The sequence below is a fragment of the Oncorhynchus clarkii genome, chromosome 9, assembly GCF_045791955.1.
Source record: "Oncorhynchus clarkii lewisi isolate Uvic-CL-2024 chromosome 9, UVic_Ocla_1.0, whole genome shotgun sequence".
In the NCBI taxonomy this organism is placed as follows: Eukaryota; Metazoa; Chordata; class Actinopteri; order Salmoniformes; family Salmonidae; genus Oncorhynchus; species Oncorhynchus clarkii.
The window spans coordinates 59,032,910-59,049,426 of NC_092155.1; the positions used below are offsets into that span (position 1 = coordinate 59,032,910).

General features: G+C 40.0%; 1 protein-coding gene across 4 annotated transcripts in view; it reads right to left on the reverse strand.

Annotated features, from left to right (window-relative positions):
• Positions 1-16,517, reverse strand: part of LOC139416628 (synaptotagmin-2-like) — a 98,117-nt gene that overhangs the window by 68,627 nt on the left and 12,973 nt on the right. The window lies entirely within an intron of this gene.

Below are 16,517 nucleotides of genomic sequence, written 5' to 3' on the forward strand. Positions count from 1 at the left end.
TGATTAATCAGATCAGCTCTGAAAAAGATCTGATGTGATTTGTCAAAAGAATAATTAATGGAAAAAAATATCAGAATTGGGTTGCCTCTGTAAACGCAGCCTTATCAAGTGAGAGATCGCAATAAGAGCAGCTCTGAAAAAGATCTGATGTGATTGGTCAAAAGACCAATTAGTGGAAAAAAGATCAGAATTGGTTATAAAAAAGCACTTATTATGAAGAGTCAGTGCAAAGAGAAGGCATTGTATTTTCTAAAAGCTACCTTTCAAAATAGCTAACTGCCATTTCAAAGGACTCATCGGTGTCTTCTATGGTGTCTGCTTTTGGCTTCTGAACTCGCCTAGGCAAACCGAACAAGATTGCTTGCATACTCCCTTAAGACCATCGCTTGAAAACAAGAAAAAGCGGCAATAGTACAGTTTGTCCATCTTGAGACACAATAGCCAATATATACTTCCTCAAAATAGTTGGAATTAATTTAAGATAACTCAAGAAATCTGTCATTAATTTTGATGTTTTTGCCGCAGAGATCTTAGTCGGCCAATTTTACATCTAACTAAGATGTTTGGTGCACTATTTCTCAAGTGACAAAATGTGCATGGAAATGAGTCGTCAATCGTTGAATGACTTTGGCTCCGAACTTCAGTTTGCCTTTGTGTGCACGAACAGCCAAACAAATCCTTGCCGAAAACGAACAAAACGTCACAACATTTTGTACAAACTGTTCCGAACTGTTTCGGATGCTAAGCATGCACACGCCTAAGGCTCAGTGTCTCCTGCTGTGATGCGACTGCTTTGACCTGAGAGCCTAGTGATAATTAACTGTGAGATCAACTGTAAAGTAGAAGGGAGTCGTTTTCAATTTATCTTTCATTACAAACCAAATGAAACACTGACCTTCCAAGCATACCAGCACAGGGAAGACTGGAGGAAAGACAAGGACAAGTACTTTAACACACATGTATTACTAAAATGAGAACAGTCATTGTTATCTTTCAAGGGCCTCTCCTGCCATACATTTTTTTCTCTCAGTTTTGTCATTTTCAAAACTGTATCTTTGCGTGTTGTAGTGATTAGAATCCAAACAGAATCCGTTGTCACTTTTCTTTATTGTAATGTCCATGAACAGTATAAACATTATCAAAACTGCATTTTTTGAGTATTGTACAGTGATTAGATCCCAAACAGCATCAGCATCTAAATTTGGTCACGTTATCTTTATTGTAATGTCCATGAACAGTTTAAACAGTATCAAGGGTATTCAGGACTTCTTAATGTCTCTGCATGGGATATAACATAGTATAATTATTGCACCTATGGAATAGAGGTGATAACGGTGGCTGGTGATAAGGCCTTCAAAAATGATCCACACCCATTGACTTTTTCCACATTTTGTTGTGTTACCGACTTTCTAGCCATCACCGCTCCATTTTTCATATATCCATTTGTCTTGTCTTATTTCCATACACACCTGGTTTTCATTTCCCCAATCAATCTACTTGTATTTAACCCTCTGTTTCCCCATCATGTTTTGTGTGTAATTGTTTCATGTTATGTGATGTTAGTTTACGCGCTTTACTTTTATGTTCGTGTTTTTTGAGCGCGTTAGATTTATGTAGTGCTCTCGTTTTTGGAACTATAATAAAAGTGCGCCTGTTCATTATACTCTGCTCTCCTGCACCTGACATCGCCTCCAATAGACCATCGACATCAAAGGTCTTCACAAAATACTCTGTAATGTCAAAGTAGAAGAAAAAATATAACAGTTGCAAACAATGTATGAAAAATAAAACACTAATATATCTTGATTAGATAGGTATTCAAGCCCCTGAGCCAATACATGTTAGAATCACCTTTGGCAGCGATTACATCTGAGTCTCTAAGAGCTTTTCACACCTGGATTGTGCAATATTTGCACATTGTTCTTTTCAAAATGATTCAAGCTCTGTCAAATTGGTTGATCACTGCTAGACAACCACTTTCAGGTCTTGCCATAGATTTTCAAGCAGATTTAAGTCAAAACTTTAACCTGACTACTCAGAAACATTCACTGTCTTCTTGTTAAGCAACTTCAGTATAGATTTGGCCTTGTGTTTTAGGTTATTGTCCTGCTAAAAGGTGAATTAATCTGAATCAGGTTTTCCTCTAGGATTTTGCCTATGTTTAGCTCCAATTTATATTTTTTAACCGGAAAAACTCCCAAGTCCTTAACGATTACAAACATTCCCATAACATGATGCAGCCACCACCATACTTGGAAATATGGAGAGTTGTACTTAGTAATGTGTTGCATTGGATTATCCACAAACATAATACTTTGTATTCAGGACAAAAACTTACTTGCTTTGCCACATTTTTTTCAGTATTATTTTTGTAACTTGTTGCAAACAGGATGCATGTTTTGGAATATTTATATTCTGTACAGGTTTCCTTTTTTTCACTCTGTCAATTAGGTTAGTAACTACAATATTGTTGATCCATCCTCAGTTTTCTCCTATCGCAGTCATTAAACTCTGTAAATGTTTTAAAGTTACCATTGACCTCATGGTGAAATCCCTGAGCGGTTTCCTTCCTCATCGGAAACCGATTTAGGAAGGACTCCTGTATTTTTGCAGTGACTGGGTGTATTGATACACCATTTAAAGTATAATTAATAACTTCACCATGCTCAAAGAGATATTCATTGTCTGCCCCTTGGAAAACAAAACAACGCTGGTCTTTGTGGTTGAATCTGTTTGAAATTCACTGCTCGACTGAGGGACCTTACCGATAATTGTATGTATGGGGTATAGAGATGAGTGCCATTCAAAAATCATGATAAACACTATTATTGCACACAGAGTAAATCCATGCAACATATTATGTGAGTTGTTAACCACATTTTTACATATCTGAATTCCTCCATCTTTATGCACCTTCGCCATTGGGTTGAGATCTGGTGACTGAGACACACACACACACACACACACACACACACACACACACACACACACACACACACACACACACACACACACACACACACACACACACACACACACACACACTTTAAACCCCCCATGCTCCTTTGAGACCCCTCTTTCGGTCACTGAGATCTCTTCCTCTGACCATGGTAGCCAAAATAATGGGCAACTGGGGTATTTTTATACATGACCCTAAGCATGATGGGATGTTAATTGCTTAATTAACTCAGGAACCACACCTGTGTGGAAGCACCTGCTTTCAATATATAGTTTGTATCCCTTATTTACTTGTGTTTCCTTTATTTTGTCAGTTACCTGTATCTCAGGAGAGAGGAGTGCACCATTCAGCCAACCAGTGGAGGCTGCTGAGGGGAGGATGGCTCATAATAATGTCTGGAATGGAGCAACTGGAATAGCATCAAACACATGGAAACCACTCCAGCCTTTACCATGAGCTCATCCTCCCCAATTAAGGTGCCAACAACCTCCTGTGCAGCCAACGTTTCTCAGCTCCCTTTTCCGATCAAAAACACCATGTCAACATGTTACTAGGGCTAACCATGAACCACAGTGATCTATTCAGAATGATGAGAGAGCCATTAAACATCACAGAATATGAGTAAATAACTATCCTCTGCTTTGACAATACAGGAAAACCCATACATACAACTGGCAGTATGTTATCAATTATACAGGAGGAAAAGCTATTGTGAAAAGCTAGAAAAAATACAGAACCCAAGGCTATGCTGTGATAAATCTGTGTACAGCCCACCAGCTGCTACCTGTCAAAGCTAACGGTCACTGTGTGCACAGCAGCACTGGGGAAACATTGATCACTGATACACTGTTTAAATCAGAATGCAGAGAGGAGCACAAGTACCTCAAAAAATACTTGTGTTGGAAAAGCAAGTCTGTCTTGACAGGAAGTCAAAATGACTACTATGCAATTCAGTTGATTCAGACTTGTTTGTTTGGAGGTGTAAATATCAATATGAGCATGGGTGACAAATACTGGGTGCACACCTAAAGGCCACTATAGCCCTCTAAGCTAAAACATATATTCCAGAAAGCTAATGCAAGTCTTCAGGTATTTAGGATAGGTTATTTAGCACCACACAGCTGCAGTGACATTAACCTCCTGAGACTTCAAGGCATAGGATAGTTTTGTACATACTGAATCCCAGAGCAGCGTAGTATATACTTTGTGTTTATATATGAGGTTTGTAAAAATATCTCCATCCTTCTTTGCCTTAACTCATGTAGAAATATGGTCAACTAGCCACCCACAGGAAACATTTGTCTTGGCGGTTAATCAAAACCCACCTGCCTCAAAACTCATAAAATATTCAGACTTAATAGACAAAGCTACGTTTCTCTGGTCTACAAATCCTGTATCTATCATGTAGGGTTACTGAGTTATTATCCTGAGCTTAGCCCCAAGCCTCCTTTGTCCATTTTGGGGAGGGAAGAACCAGAATGTCCTGCTTTCAGGCTTAAAAGTCCCAAAGTGAAAATCGTGTTTTCCATAAAATTGGATGATATTTGGATGAAACCTGTTCATAGTAGGTTGACTCAAGTATGAACAATGACGGTAGCTGGTACATTGACAAAATTGATCATAAAGTTACTGGTCCTCTCTCCCTATGTCAAATGCTTGGATTCAGAAGGCAGGCATTACTTCTGGTATTATGCAACGTCACATAATGCCGGACATTTTATACACCAATGGTAGCATCTTATAATCTTAACTAATTTAAATTTGTAATGCCTTAAAACCTGTCATCACATACTGTCATCAAATACTGCCTTCTGAATCCAAGCATTTGACATAGGGAGAGAGGACCAGTAACTTTATGGTTTTACAAACCGTAAGATAGCTCAAGCAGAACGTGGCAGAACTGTACTGGTAACTAACCCCTCTGTGTTGTGACTTTTAGCTAGCAAGCTACTTACCAGCATGCTGGAAAAAGCACACTGTGTTGTGACTGGATGCCATAGTGTTAATTTAATGTTACACTATTTACCAAAGAATGGAGACATCTGACAGCAGTGGCTACTCTTCATTTCGTGTGGAAAGGCTGCAATGAAAACGATCATGTCACGAGTATGCAGTGCACATTTCAAGCTAAGTTGCTTTATCAATTGGGGAGAACATTGGATGGGTCTTGCCAGGAAGCTAATCCTGAAGACGGATACAGTACCATCCTTAACAGTAAATCTAGCAAGTGTATGTATCAGAGTTTGATGAGTCTGACACGGTGGCTGTAGCTGTGGCTGCTTTTCCTTGTGAATGGTTTATTTTCTGCAACACACCTGATAGTCACTATATGGTTTTGGTTCTTTCATCCCCCCTGTATTGAGTCTGATAACTTCCAGCACACAGCTGACATGAAGGAATGATGTCTTCAAAAGGAGTTGCGATGTGTATAGTATTTGTAATTTACCCCTGCAAATTATATTTTGCCATTCCATTGTTTAGGTTGTTGTCTTACAGTTGATGTAGCTTATGTCATTGGGGCTAATCATTATGATTGGGGGGGGGGGGGGGGGGGGTATTCTTTTTCACTTTCCATCTCCTTTTGTCTTTCAACTATCATCAAGCTGTAATGGTAGACATTAGAAAATGTAACATCTACTCTGTCTGTACAGCTTCCCAGGCAACCACTGCAGCAGGAATGCTGTGACACAAAATCAGCTTTCCCAAAGCAAAGGGGGATATGCTGTAAAGTTATTCATTTCAACTCAATTGAGCATTTCAGGAACACACATTCCAAATACAAACAATGAAAAGCTTCACCAAAAAGTATATGACCAAATATTGCACATTTCAATTGAGTACTTCAAAAAATACCACAAAACACATTGTAGAATGAGTAGATCACTTGATAAACTAATTGATAGCATCATAACTCAGAACAGTAAATACAATTCAATTAAATTCACTACACATTTAACAAAAATGTCCCTTTTCAAAAACATTACAGGCTACACTCTTAGAAAAAGGGTTCCAAAAGGGTTCTTCAGCTGTACCCATAGAGAACCCTTTTTGGTTCCAGGTAGAAAGGGTTCTATATGGAACTCAAAAGGGATCTACCTGGAAGCAAAAAGGGTTCTTCAAAGGGTACTCCTATGGGGACAGCTCGAAAAACTCTTTAGGTTCAAGATAGCACCTTCTGTTCTAAGAGTGTACGTACTGGCTCCTGGATCTCCTCTTCAATGTGGTCACCCTTGATCCAGCACCATATGTGGGGAAGCTGTGTGAGCTGTCCATCCAAGGACCCCTGTCTGCCTAGTGTGAGAGGCCTGACAAGGAGGAGGCCATAGCTGGATTTGTCTCCCTTTTCAATCTTGGGGATGACTGTAGCCAGGCGGGTTTGAAGCCTGCTTGATTGAAGCGGGGTACATGGGTCCCCCTCCTCTCCCACTCCCATCCCCATCAATCTCTGTAGTTGGTTGCATTTCCTAAAGCTTAAGTAATTAACTTTTACGTGATGTGATGTCACATTGTTACTTTGTATAGTTTTTTTTCAAGCATTTGGACTGGAGATCAGTGTTAGAAATTGAAAGAATCAATGGGGTCCTGCACACTGTAGGGTGGCCAGGTGCCTATATTAGGCTTATGGCTCTAAAATGTTTTTTTCTATCAAATGATGTCTCACCTTTATTACTCAACCTTTATTTCTCATGAGTGTTCATGTTGATCAATATTTTGGCTATGCTGGCCTATTGTGAATGATCATATAAATGTCTGATAAATACATGCAATTCTGAACATATTGTCATTTATAATGCTAATGAAGAGGCACCAATAAATTGTCCAGTACACTTACTGTATGCTGTTTCATGTACATTCCCTTACGTCTAAGCTTCTAAGGCGACTCAGGCTTTACTAAATCTTAAGAAGAAGTGTATCAGTGAACTGAGTTCTGTAATTAGTTACAAACAATAGAAAGTTAATTTTGTATTGCTGCTGTTTGTCTGACATCCAACAGTCCATGATCAGCTCTGTTGACCATGACAACATTTTACAGAGAAAATTGGATGAGGTATACTATTTAGGCATATGGCCCATTGTTTACCTGGTCATCAATGACATGTGGCCCATTGTTTACCTTGTTACCTGGCAATGAACCACAAGGGAGTTTCAAAGAGCTGTCAGTCCAGGCAGGCTCAGGAATATAAGCTCCCTGCCCACTCAGACTGTTCTTTCAGGCTTCCTGATAGTTAGAGAGGAGAGAAAAGGTGCACTTTCTTACATTCTGAGCATTTTAATAGTGTAAAACTATTATGGGTGACTATGGGTGATGTTTTGGTCATTCAAAGACAATTTTTACTTGGGAAATAAGATGACTGTGCAGGACCTTTAAATAATACACGTAACTGACTAAATAAACCAACGTAAGTGTTTCCATTATTTTTGCAGTTACTTGTACGTCACCTCAAGGTCCGTAATGTTGGGATCCTTTTATGCCTAAAGGCAGACAAACAATGGATTAAGTTCAGGGTGTTATTTATTTTAAAAATATATAATATGAGGAGGTATCGTTTCACTGCAGCTGGTACAAAGAGAGGAGAGCAGCACTTTGCAGACTGACCACTCCTGTCTACCCAGGTTATAATCAAGGTGAATTGGAATGCTGGGTAGAACTGAATGTTCATGCGATCGTTGATGGGGGTTTCAGCCCTTTGCGTTGGTTAAAACATCCTTAGTCAACGGTCTGCAATTACCTAGTACTCCTGAGGTTGAATAATTATAATGTATTTAGATAAAAGCAACCCCTGAGACTCCCTCTCAATACTGACTGAACCTCTAAAAAATTAAACATGACTTCTAAAGGGTCTTAAATTGGTGATAGGTATGATGAAATCACTGTTTTCATAGCTCACTCAATTTCGCTAATGATTTGCCTTCAGAAGTTTGGCTGGGTTCAACAGTTATTTCAAACACAACTCTGCCTTGTGAATGACATTAACATTCACTGGCTGTTTTTTAAGTGGGGGACCACTGTTAACCCCTGTTAACTGGTAGGGCTCATTTAGTGAGCATTAATATGTCCTGAAATTACAGATATTGTCACGCCCTGATCTGTTTCACCTGTCCTTATGATTGTCTCCACCCCCTCCATGTGTAGCTGATTTTCCCCAATGTATTTATCCCTGTTTCCTGTCTCTCTGTGCCAGTTCGTCTTGTATGTTTTTCAAGTCAAATAGCGTTTTTCCCATTCGCCTGCTTTTTGCAATTCTCCTTTTTCTAGTCCTCCCGGTTTTGACCCTTGCCTGTTTCTGGACTCTGTACTCTGACCATTCTGCCTGTCTGCCACTCTGTACCTCCTGGACTGTGATCTGGTTTTGACCTTTTGCCTGTCCACGACCATTCTCTTGCCTACCCCTTTTGGATTAATAAACATTGTAAGACTCCAACCATCTGCCTTGTGTCATGATAGATATGTCACAAGAACAATCAGATTGCTTTCATTATGTTGTTGATAATGTGCAATTGAGACTGCCATCCTCTAGGCTGTCTATTATTCACGGGGGCAAGAGAATGACTGATCTAATGACTGATCTAATTATTGGTATACAACACTGATGGAATTTCATGACTTTTATACCTCTGCATTAGAATATATGTAGACCTAATACTTGGTAGTTCAATAGATACAGAACAGCTAACTTGTACTGCTCAGTATTCCATTATGGAGTCTTTCAAACTGACGCATAATAAACCCTAACGTTTTTTTCCCATTAGTATTCTTTATAGGCGTAGCTGCTGAAGTGAGGAGGAGATACTGGATAAGAGTTTCCATAACCTTTCAGCAGCACACTGAGTGAATAGATAAGGAGAAAATTTAAATTCCCATGGGCATAAGTAAGATGCAATTGTGCAGCTATGCAGCTTTATTGTCCTAGTCTTCAGGGACTTGAAATCCAATATACATGTAGGTGTACACAAAGTACACCAAACATTAGGAACGCCTGTTTAATATTGCGTTGCACCCCCCATTTTGCTTCAGAACAGACTCAAATCGCCAGGGCATGGACTCTACAAGGTGTAAAAAGCTTTCCACAGGAATGCTGGCCCATGTTGCCTCCAATGCTTCCCATTGTCTCAAGTTGGCTGGATGTCCTTTGGGTGGCGAACCATTCTTGATACACACGGGAAACTGTTGAGCGTGAAACCCAGCAGCAATGAAGTTCTTGACACAAACTGGTGTGCCTGGCACCTACTACCATGCCTGTTTGAAGGCATATAAATATTTTGTCCTACCCATTCACCTTCTAAATGGCACACATACAATCCATGTGTCAATTGTCTCAAGGCTTAAAAATCCTTACCTTGTCGCCTCCCTTTCATCTACACTGATTAAAGTGGATTTAACAAGTGACATCAATAAGGGATCATAGATCATAGATCACCTGGATTCACCTCTTCAGTCTATGTCATGGAAAGAGCAGGTGTTCTTAATGTTTTGTATACTCAGTGTATTGTGCAGGAAAATGGGGGCTTGTTGTAAGCGTGGCGGAAAACAATCACCATTATAGATGTATCACACACACACACACACAGAGAGATACACAGGCAATAACAAACCCATTGAAACCCATGCATACAGCTAAATCACCAAAATATTGTCTCAGACCCCAGTGAATTAGTGAGGCAGCTGGCTTACAAAAAAATAGGTGGATTCTGGGCTGGAAGCACCAAATATAACCGCCCTATAAATCTGAGTTAACTAGACTGAACACTCTGGGATAGAGACAACCAGCTTTTCCAAAAGGCCAATGGGGAGGTGAGAGAGGCTTTGTTGCCTAATCAAATGAGTCTGTATCTCCTCTCCTCTGTCCTCCTGCTTGCTTTGTGTCATACTATTTCCAGCCTCTTTGATAAGAAATTAAAGCAGCGCTGCATTTTTAAAAGGTTGAGAGCAATGAAGAATTCATGGCTATGTAATTTAATGGGGGAATGTGATCAAAATGGAGAGCAATGTAGATTAAAAAAGAACAAGTTCAAATACACTAAAATACATGTATTTCAAATTAGAGGGACTATGCATATCATCTAATTCGAATGTATTATCCTCTCGTGTTTCACCTTTAATATACCCGTTTTTCAGCTAATTCTTATAATAAGAATATGAAATACACACCAATGGGTTGTTCTTAATGTTACCCAAGTGAATTCAGGAATCTCTACCTAGGACTGTGGCAGGCGTAACATTTTGTTTGCTGGTTATTGTCATGTTGAAGACTGCTGGTCTCACGGTATTTGACAGTTAATTAACATAAACATGTTTAACATCTCCAGGCCTCCATGCATACAAGCAGCTGATGCCTGCCTTTGGAACATCTTCATTTAAAAAAAAGTATAATAAATCAACTTAATATACACCAATCACAACAAATCCATTATTTATTTTAGTCAGATCTAAAGAAACGTTATCATATGAAGAAAACATATTTAAGAAGATCAGAATATGAGTTGGCCACTGTAAGCCTATGTTATCTGGCTATGTTCAATGCCATAGGCATTGATAATTTTGCAGACAAGATATGCTTATAAATACCGTGCCCTTCTTTTATTTTATCTGATTTTATAGTAAGAAGAATATAATTGAATTTAGCTGAATGAAATAGAAAGGATATTTTTCCCATTACAGAACGAGTTGCTATGTTGAGCGTAAAAGTGATTATTTGAAACAGGTCCTATAAACTAGATTTAGAGTTTTTTGGCAACTTTAGTTGTGAATGATACAAACCTTAGAATGTCTTAGAAATCAAAACATATAGGCCTATGGGCTGTATAGCGTGACTATACACTATTGATGATTTGAAAGAAGTAGCAAAATGTCACGTCCTGACCATAGAGAGCATTTATTTTCTATGGTAGAGTAGGTCAGGGCATACTAGGTTTATTTTCTATGTTGGTGATTTGTATGATTCCCTATTAGAGGCAGCTGGTAATCGTTGTCTCTAATTGGGGATCATACTTAAGTATAATTTTTTCCACCTGTGGGTTATGGGATATTGTTTATGTTACTGTGTTTGGAGTTAGTGCACTTTGTACTGCTGTAGTCACGGTTTGTTAGTTTATTGTTTTGTTTTGTTAAGTTTAACTATTATTAAAGCATGTGGAACTCTACATTCGCTGCGCCTTGGTCCATCTCTACAAACGAACGTGACACAAAAAAAACTTGGGCTCTGTTCCTCACCTCAGGCTGCACAGCTGTTCTCTCATCAAGTGATCATATTTTCCCTATCTGACTATTCTCAATTTAATCTTGTCTTTGCTGTGTTAGTTTTGATTTAGAATGGTCCAATTTAATCTTGTCTTTACTAATATGTAAAATTAGTTTCAACTTAAAATGGCTCATTATCAAATGTGCAGGAACAGTGGCAGGGGGAAAAAAATACACGTCATCTGAATGCACTCAAATAGCGAGTGGAGCCAGCGCACATTCCCGCCGATCCGTTTTGTAGGCTACTTCCCGTTTTATAGTGGAGCATGTGCTTCATATGAGCAGCTGAGAAATAAATATAAGAACACTTATTTCACTTCACGAATAACCACTGTTTGAGGAGCATGCTCTCGCTGCTTGACAGGTGATATTCCACCCAAACTCTGTATGTCATGGGCTCTCAAACCTTGTTGCTGCAGCTACCCAGTGCTTAATTTGGGAAATCAACTGAAATCTGTTTTCGCAAAGAAACATATTTTTTGACAGCCCCTCTGCCTGCTCAAGAAAGGAATAAACGAGAGAGAGGAGGAGATGGAAATACATGGTGTTGAGATGTTATGTATAGCTGAAGGTAATGTCACTCAATTCATTACGAAAATGTAAAAAATTGCCTATTACTAGGCTATTCAAAATCAAATACAAATTCACTAATTGTAGGCTAACTCTGAGCCGCCTTGCACAATCAACAAACCAACAGCATGGCCTAGGGCTATACATTCTCATGGACTCATGGATATACATTTTGGACCATAAGGTAACCAGTACATCATTAATAATATATTTCACATTCAGAGGCAATTACTCAAATTGGTTACATTTTTTAGTAAAGGCTAGACCAATTATGTACCTAAGACATCTTAAATCAGTTTTGTTTTGTGTTTTTCTGCAAAATGTAATGTAATATGCAGTAGTCTATGTGTTGTATAATGGCACAATTTTTATATGCATAAACTCTAAAAAGGGTGTTTTGAATTAATTCTCATCACCTTAGAAAGCGCTGTCCATTTCGTTGTGTTAGGCTGTGAAACACCATCCACAACAATCAAATGTTATTTGTCACATGCCCGAATACAACAAGTGTAGACCTTACCGTGAAATGCTTACTTACAAGCACTTAACCAACAATGCAGTTCAAGAAAGAGTTAAGAAAATATTTACTAAATAAACTGTAGTAAAAAAATAAGAGTAACAATAAAATAACAATAAGGCTATAAACTGAGGGTACCAGTGTAACAGTATAATTTTAGACCGTCCCCTCGCCCATACCCGGGCGCGAACCAGGGACCTTCTGCACACATCAACAGTCACCCTCGAAGCATCGTTACCCATCGCTCCACAAAAGCCGCGGCCCTTGCAGAGCAAGGGGAACTACTACTTCAAGGTCTCAGAGCAAGTGACGTCACTGATTGAAACGCTATTTAGCGCCCACGCTAACTAAGCTAGCCGTTTCACATCTGTTACACCAGTACCGAGTCAATGTGCGGAGGTACTGGTAAGATACCCTGCACACTGAGCTCGAAGACAAGTACAATCAAGTGTCTAGTTTGAGAAACAAATGCCTCACAAGTCCTCAACTGGCAGCTTCATTAAATAGTACCCGCAAAACACCAGTCTCAACGTCAACAGTGACTCCAGTGTGCTTGCCTTCTAGGCGTCTGTTTCTCAAACTAGACACTCTAATGTACTTGTCCTCTTGCTCAGTTGTGCACCGGGGCCTCCCACTCCTCTTTCTATTTTAGTTAGAGACAGTTTGCGCTGTTCTCTGAAGGGAGGAGTACACAGTGTTGTAGTGTTGTACGAGATCTTCAGTTTCTTGACAATTTCTCAGAACAAGAATAGACTGACGAGTTTCAGAAGAAAGGTCTTTGTTTCTGTCCATTTTGAGCCTGTAATCGAACCCACAAATGCTGATGCTCCAGATACTCAACTAGTCTAAAGAAGGCCAGTTTTAATTGCTTCTTTAATCAGGACAACCGTTTTCAGCTGTGCTAACATAATTGCAAAAGGGTTTTCTAATGATCAATTAGCCTTTTAAAATGATAAACGTGGATTAGCTGACATTCCATGAAAAATCTGCTGTTTCCAGCTAAAATAGTAATTTACAACATTTTAACAATGCCTACACTGTATTTCTGATCAATTTGATGTTATTTTAATGGACAAAAAAATGCTTTTCTTTAACTTTGTGATGAGCTTGAGGGCATTATGGTGTTTAACGCTGAGCCTTATTCAATGAACAGTATTCTCATGTAGTTGTTCCTTTGGTCCAGATGGGAAAGGGCAGTGTGGAGTACAATAGAGATTGTGTCATCTGTGGATCTGTTGGGACGGTATGTAAATTGGAGTGGGTCTAGGGTTTCTTGAATGATGGTGTTGACGTGAGCCATGAACAGCCTTTCAAAGCACTTCATGGCTACAGACGTGAGTGCTACGGGTCGGTAGTCATTTAGACAGTTTCTCTTGGTGTTCTTGGGCACAGGGACTATGGTGGTCTGTTTGAAACATGTAGGTATTATAGACTCAGTTAGGGACAGGTTGAAAATGTCAGTGAAGACACTTGCCAGTTGGTCAGCGCATGCTCTGAGTACATGTCCAGGTAATCCGTCTGGCCCTGCGGCCTTGTGAATGTTGACCTATTTAAAGGTCTTACATCGGCTATGGAGAGTGTCATCACACAGTCATCTGGAACAGCTGGTGCTTTCATGCATGCTTCAGTGTTGCTTGCATGCATGCTTCAGTGTTGCTTGCTTCAAAGCACACATAGAAGTAATTTAGCTTGTCTGGTAGGAAAGGATACCCTTTGTAGTCCGTAATAGTTTGCCAGCCCTGCCACATCCAACGAGCATTCGGAACCGGTGTAGTAGGATTAAATCTTAGTCCTGTATTGACGTTTTGTCTGTTTGATGGTTCATCTGAGAGCATAGCGGGGCTTCTTATAAGTGTCCGGGTTAGAGTCCCGCTCCTTGAAAGCGGAAGCTCTACCTTTTAGCTCAGTGAGGATGTTGCCTGTTATCCATTGCTTCTGCTTGGGGTATGTACATACGGTCACTGTGGGGATGATGTCATTGATGCATTTATTGATGAAGTCGGTGACTGATGTGGTATACTCCTCATTGCCATCGGACGAATCCCAGAACATTTTCCACATATTCCAGTCTGTGCTAGCTAAACAATCCTGTAGCTTAGCATCTTGATCATCTGACCACTTCCGTATTGAGTTAGTCCCTGGTACTTCCTGCTTTAGTTTTTACTTGTAAGCAGGAATCACGAGGATAGAATTATGGTCAGATTTGCCAAATGAAGGATGAGTGAGAGCTTGGTACATGTCTCTGTGTGTGGAGTAAAGGTAGTCCAGAGATGTTTTTCCCTCTGGTTGCTCATGTGACATGCTGGTAGAAATGAGGTAAAACAGATTTAAGTTTCCCTGCATTAAAGTCCCCGGCCACTAGGAGCACCACCTCTGGATGAGCATTTTCTTGTTTGCTTATGGCCCTATACAGATTGTTGAGTGCGGTCTTAGTGCCAGCATTGGTTTGTGGTGGTAAATAGCGCACCATCTGTTATTGAAAAATAGACACAGACTACCACCCCTTGTCTCACCGGAGGCAGCTGTTCTGTCTTGCCGATGCACAGAAAACCCAGCCAACTGTATATTATCCATGTCGTCGTTCAGCCATGATTCAGTGAAACATAAGATATTACAGTTTTTAATGTCCCGTTGGTAGAATAGTCTTGAATGGAGCTCATCTAGTGAATTATCCAATTATTACATATTGAACAATAGGACGGGTGGTAGAGGCGGCTTACCCACTCACCGATGAATTCTCACCAGGCACCTGGACCTGCGTCCCCTGTATCTGCGTCTCTTCTTCATGTGAATGATGGGGATTTGGGCCTGGTCCGGTATCAGCAGTAAATCGTTTGTGTGAGAGTGGTTATAGGGACAATAAAGCCCTGAGTACCAGGCCATTAGGAACTGATGGTAGTTAGCAAGTTGGGTACTACCAAAGCATGTCTAGAGTGCATAAAAGGAGATTACCAGTTACGTGGAATTGTACTACAGTTATGACTGCTAGTGTAGCGGTAATACCACAACAGCCCTATCTCCACCATGTTACAGTCTGTTGCCTTGGTGCAGAACATTCATCTCACTGGCTATTCCTGCTTTATAGATTCATAGAAAACAATGCCATGCTTAGTGATCTAAGCAAAGGACAAATCAACAGAGAAAGAAAATACGTGATGTAAAGAAAGAGGGACATCTATTACGTGGAAGGCGAAGAGTTGTTTGCCCGCTACCTTACGAGTGGTGCAGGCGCATACACACCTACCCCACCAGTCACATCAATCCAATCACACACATAGTCTACAACACAGTGTCATGCACAGCAATATCACATGGATACTGAGTAGTACGAAGCAGCTCACTGCTTGAATCACCATAATTTCATAAAGGAGTGAGACAGCCCTAATGAATAATTCACCTTGCTCTCTAACTAATGTCCACCACCATGTCTAGGGTTTCCTTCACAAACCACAGAGGGATGAGAGGGAAAGATCAAACCTGACTTCAAAGGCCTTGTTAGAGATATGTAATAGTGGAGCAAGAAGCCCTAACACCCTCTTCCTCTACAAATGACAGGCCTGCAGACTGTGGATGAACCATGTATGACAGTCAATCAAGGTTGCTGTTTGAAAATGTGGAAATGTCAAGAACAGTGGCCAATGTTGTCAAGTGAAGCTCTTCTTGAGTGATTCACCTTTTGCCACTACTTAGGCCCTACTGGAAGAGATGGAGAAATCTAAACGCTTCTGCAAACTGCTTGGACTTTAATTGAGAAGCCCATGGAGCAGGACACAATCACACAGACACACAAAAACCATGTCACACAACATAAATATAATACATTCTATTATATTATCCTTTATACGTTCCCTAAGCACTTCAAGGTTAACTAACTGAACAACAAAATATGTATCCTATATGGGACTTGAGAGTACCACAATTTGACAGAATCACACAATTGATTGCCCTGCTTGCAGAGAAATACTTCTTAACAATATGGCGTGACTCATAACTCAAGTTGCACTGAGAATAAATTAACTTCACCCCCTTATCTCATAATAAGCTTGTTTTTAGGGGTGGCATCTGCACAATGACCAGAGAGGAGAAGATCACACTATACTGAGTTCTTCTAATCTAAACAATCTTAAGTGACCTGCCACTCAAACACTTTGATTGGGGAACTCCAAATCAAGGTTGAATGTAGCACCTATTGTAGGTAAGGCAGCTCGTAAGACGTTACAGCATCAGCATGA